Raw genomic sequence first — 6,000 nt, 5'->3', positions numbered from 1 at the left:
CAATATCATTACATTATGCCTCTCATTATCATCATCACTGGTAAACAATGCTAAGATTGATTTGATGATCCATTTTTGTGTTTCTCTATTTCTATGCTACTCTTGGCTTCTTCACTTCTGCTGCGTACTAACCATGCCTCTATCAAATTAAATTTCGGATCTGATATAGGACAGATAAGGACTTCGTTACAACGGGAACGCTTGGGAACCAGTTGGAAACCTATTTGACTAACTGAAATGATATTATTATTATTAGAGTATTCTACCGATTAAGGTAGGTTTGCATGGAGTACTAAAGAAGTGATCTGGGAGCCTTCCTTTCCTTCCATTACCGCCTTCTTCAATTCACTATAAGGCCTAATCCCCTTCAATCTATCTAAAAATCCTATTCTTTTCCTTCCCCTCCCTCGTTTCCCTAACATTCTACCCTCTAACACCTTTTTCAACATCCCCTCTCCGCTGAGTACTCCCTCCATCCACACCTTCTGTCTCCTCCGTATCTCATCCAAAAGCTGCCTCTCCTCACCCACCATATCCAGCACTTCGTCGTTCCTTTTCCTCTCCGTCCATTTCACCCTCTCCATTCTTCTCCATACCCACATCTCGAATGCCCCCAATCTTCTCTCGTCTTCTTTCCTCAGTGTCCATGTTTCGGCACCATAGAGAGCTACACTCCAAATCAAACTCTTCACTAACCTTTTCTTTAAACTCTTACATAACGATCCTCTAAGAAGCTCCTTCCTGTTCATGAACGCCACCTTTGCTAGTGCAATTCGCTTTCTGATGTCTTAGCTACTGTGTCCGTTTTCCTCTAATGTGCTGCCCAATTAGTTAAACTGCTCTACCTGTTCAAGTTTTTCCCCACCTACTTTGATCTTGAGTTTCACATTCCTCGCTCGCGATACTTTAAAAAACCGCATTACCTTAGTCTTCTTGTGATTAATCCTCATCCCATACTCCTCGCACCGCTCGTATAACGCATCCACTAGAGCCTGTAATCCCCTCGCTGACTGGCTAATCAGCGCCTGATCATCCGCGAACCGTACCGATTTCAACATCATTCCTCCCACTTTCACTCCAGCTTCCAACTCGTCCCACGCTTCTCTTACCATCTCCTCAGCGTATACGTTAAAAAGCAGGGGCGATAGAGGACAGCCTTGCCTTACACCTCGGCCAATGCTTGCCCACCCAGATTCCCCGCCCGCTACCCTCACTTGCGCAGTCTGGGCCATATAAAGATTACGAATCAGTCGTCTATCCCTCCAATCTACACCTATTCTCTTGAGAATATCCATCAGCTTAACCCAGTTCACCCTATCAAATGCTTTCTCAAAGTCCACGAAACAGGCATATACGTCTTGGTCATATTCTAGGTTCCTCTCGACGAGGGACCTCATTACTGCTTTGCCTCACGAGTTGATTTCCCTTTTCTGAAACCAAATTGATCTTCGCCCAAATACTCGTTTGCCCTTGCCTCCATTCGTCTGTTCAATATCCTCAGTACCACCTTCGCCGCATGCGATATTAGGCTGATAGTTCTATAATCTCCGCATTCCACAGCTTTTTTCTTTTTCGGAAGGGGAATTAAAACCGTCTTCAAGAAATCCTCCGGCCTAAATCCCTCCTCATAGATCCTGCGCACTAGTTCGAAAAACCTTTTCTTACTATCCTTCCCTAGATTCTTCAGAAGCTCACACGGGATATTGTCAACTCCTACTGCTTTCTTAGCCTTCATATCACGAAGTGCTCTCTCTATTTCCGAATCTAATATCCCCGGTCCAAGATTATCCTCCTCCACTGCACTTTCATCCTCTAAACTCAATCTCTCCGGCCTGTTTCTTCCGTCATACAGATCCTCCACGTATTCCTTCCATCTACTCTGTACCTCTTCTCGCTCGGTTAGCACTCTCCAATCTTTAGCCTTAATTTTAAACATGGGTTGTCCTCTTTTGCCGCCCAAAGCGACTTAACTTTGGCGTACAACGCGCCTACTTCTCCATCCTTCTGGAACTTTTCCATTTCCTCGCACTGTCCTTTCCACTAAGCCTCCCTTGCCCTCTTAGTTTCACGTCGTAATCGATTATTTAGTTCACTATTCATTCTTTTTCCCTCCTCTGTGTCCACGCTCTTCCACTTCCTTCTCTCCTCCATTTCTTTTACCATCGCCTCCGTAACCCAAGGTTTCTTTATCCTTCTGCTGTCAACGTAGCCAATAGACTTCTCCGCCGCATTAGCTATTCCAGTTTTAATATTATCCCATCTTTCCTCAACAGACTTCGTACCTTCAATCTCCCGTACACTGATGTCCTCTAGTTCCCGATATTCTCTCCTCATACTCCCCTTCAGTGCTTCTACATTCCATTTCCTCACCCTCCTGCCTTTCAGGAGCCTTTTGAATCTTACATTGCATTTCATAAGTACTAAATTGTGGTCTGAATCCGCATCTGCTGCTGGGAAGCTGCGCGAGTTTTTCACACTATTCCTAAACCTCTGTCTTACCATAACGTAGTCTATTTGATATCTGCCTACATCCCCTGGACTTTTCCACGTGTACCTTCGCCCTTTATGATGTTTGAACCACGTGTTTGTGATGAATAATTTTTTTCTCTTGCAAAATTCTGCTGCTTTCTCGCCCCTGTCGTTCCGTATTCCTAGACCAAAATCTCCTATTTCGTTTCCATCCCTCCCTTCCCCTACTGAAGCCTTCCAGTCCCCCATCACTACCAGATTTTTCTTACCCGGTGTGTCTCTAATTATTTCCTCGAGCTCTTCATACACCTTATCTACTTCTTCCTCCCTATGATTGCTAGTGGTCATGTAAACTTGGACCACCACCAGGTTGGTGGGCCGCGCCTCAATTTCTACCACCAGAATCCTATCGCTTACCTGGTCTATGCCTACCACACGCTTACCCATCTTACCGTTTAATACTAAAGCTACCCCTCGCTGGCTTTCCTCCCCTCCACTTTATATAACCCTATAACCATCACTCCAATAGTCCCCCCCAACCCTCCACCTCACCTCACATAATCCTAAGATATCTATCCTCCCTTTATCCATTTCCCTTTTGATATTTTTTAACTTCCCCGCCCTCATCATTGTCCTCACATTCCACGTCCCTACATTTATAGCCGACTTCTTCTTCTCCATCTTCTTCGTCTTCTCATCTTCTTTCTTCATTGCTGCTGCTGATGGTGATGATGATAAGTCGAACACAAAAATAATTTTTTTATATTTCCACAAGTATATGTGTGCTCCTCATATATTCAAGATCAGGAACTACAGTTCGTATTCCTATTCCAGATCTGAGACTTGGCCAATGGAAAAATCTTACTTTTATTGAGTACTGTTGCGAATTTTTTATTTGGAAGAACGCACTTCTTCTTCTTATTTATATGTGTACCCATTATTGAACTTCTTGCTTCAAACATCACTTTCTTCCTTACATGGTGCCATTCTTAAATAGTGCATAAGACTGTTCAGCAAAAAAGTTAAAAAATTATCGGCTGCAATTTAGGGTGTTTCTGGCTAATTTTAAGTCGCTAAATCCGAAAATGACCTCCGTTTTTTCTATCACCCTCCATTTTTACGATCAACCCCTACATTGGGGAAAGCAACACCATGTCTAAACTCATCGCTTTTAAAGGGACTTTAACTAATGTTATCTGCATCTGATTTTTTTTAAACTGGCATTTTGTCGCTATCAGGTTCATGAATGGGACAAAATTGACGGGTTGAAACTATTTAGGGGGTTAAATTTGAAAAAATCTTATAAAAACCACTGAAATAATAATTTTTCTTCGCTTTTATTGTATATGATATGGTAGCTAAAAGAAAAGGGGTGAATACACTGTTCACTTTTTGCAAAGGATTAATATTACATAAAATATAAGAGGGGAAGGGGTGTATAGTCGGGTGTATAAAGAGCTGCTCAAAAATCTGGATACAAAAATAATTTTTTTTTATAGATTACATACTTGTGAGTAAGAAAACATTTCAGTGATTTTTTCCAAAAATGTAATGCGTGCGGGTTCTTACCCTTGGTGTCGGGAAACGAATAATCACACACAAGTATTTTAAGTTTTTAACCCAAAGTTTATTTCCATTAAAACCAATTTCCAAATCAATTCAAGCAAAAGGCATGAAGTAATAGTGAATATGTGCATCCAGAATAGCCAAAAGTTAAGATATTACCAAAGTCTCGGGAAGGAGAGGAGGTGGTGATGGCACGGGTGGATAGCGAGGCGCTTAGGTCGCACGGGCCATACGGCCCGCGCTTCGACTCCAACTGACGGCCACATTGCTGCCTGACCGCTGACGAGTGACCCGTGACAGTATGAGTTACTGAGTGGGTTCCTGAGTGCGTCCTGAGTCCCTGAGTGACAATAGCATCTCCACCGTGCCATTATATAGGGAAGTGGAACCAGGATGTTTTCGTCCAAGAGGAAGGGGAAAGGAAGGGGAAGAGGAAGGTTACGCGTTCTAGAAAGTGAAAATGTGCCAATCCCGAGGCATAGTTTGTCATAGCTGGCTATTCTGAGACTTCGCACAACAACATATTGATAAATATTTTGGAAATGGAAATCTTCCATTTCCGGGTCACTACATAAATATCCTTAAAGTGATGTAAAAAAATAGCGAAGCTGTATAATTTAACTAATGGGTTGTTCGTTTCCTTATGTACTGCTCCTCTGGAACTTCTCTGATGATGCGTGCCCAACAGAAATCTCCCAACCTCTCGGTGTCCATTTGCCAGCGTGCCTCTTTCCCATGTTCGCGATTTCTTGATGGAAGCGTTCCTCCTGCTCGTCTGACACTTCGCCACAGTTTTCTTGAAAGTAATCTGAATGAGAATGCAAGAAGTGAACCTTCAGTGATATTACATCCAAGTGACATATGCCGTGGCGCCGACTCCATGGGGCTTGAGGAGGCCCGAGCCTCCTCAAAAATTCGTTATGGGTGTGAGGAAAAAATGTTTCAGGATTGTCGATTTTCCCCGGAGTGTCCAGATATCGAGATTCGAGTTATCAGGGTTCTAATGTTGATCATATGACTCTTCTAAAATGCTTAAAAAAAACTTAAAACTCACTCCTTATAAAATTTCCCGGGGCAAGATCCCCGGTTTGGGCCCCCCAATATTTTTTGTAAGTCGGCGTCCCTTGGCATATGAAGACAGAAGTTCTTGAACTTGTTTTCGATGGTCAGCTGATCTGTTGTTACCAAAAATAATTGTAACAGACGTTAGAGAATGCCAGCCATGCCTTTTTTATTTTCTACCTAAACTTTGAACAAAGGTACGTTTCGTCGTGAAAGAGTTTTTTGATTTGAGGTCCCACGAATAGACCTTATTTTAATTTCGCGTCACTGATCATCGGAAATTTCGTTTTCAAGTATTAAAATCCTTTCCCTTCTTTATTCATAGCTTTCACAAATTGCTTAAAGAGGCCTAATTTTAGATGGAGGGGAGGAATAAGAATTTTACCCGGATTCACTAAAGCCTTGTTAGAGATATTTTTTCCCCGATCACATGACTATGACGTAAGGGACAGTCTTTTTCCTTGTAATGTTTCGCGTATGCTCTGCTGTCCCATTCGCAAATAAAACAGGGATGTTTTGTATAGTCTCCTTGTAATCCTACAATAATAACTACAACTTTCAAAACTGCACTAATATACCACTGGTGCCTTACGTATTTCATTTTTTCCAGAGCTCTTTCCAAATTTTCGTAAGTTTCTTTGAAAACAGTGACATATCCAACAGGAACCGAAGGTAAATCGTGGCCCTTGTTCTGTAAAACAACCTTTAAACTTACCTTCGACGAGTCGATGAATAGCCTCCATTGGTTTGGATCATACGTAATTGTTAATTCTCTCATCGGTCCTTCAACATCAGTGCAGTAAATCAGATTACCATTTTCACCATCGGTTGATAAAAATGAAGTGAGTGTTGACTGTCTGCCTCTGTCAAAATAAATATTCACACCATCGGACAAAAGATTTC

This window comes from Ischnura elegans, chromosome X (genome assembly GCF_921293095.1).
Source record: "Ischnura elegans chromosome X, ioIscEleg1.1, whole genome shotgun sequence".
NCBI classification, from domain to species: domain Eukaryota; kingdom Metazoa; phylum Arthropoda; class Insecta; order Odonata; family Coenagrionidae; genus Ischnura; species Ischnura elegans.
This window is presented reverse-complemented; position numbering follows the sequence as displayed.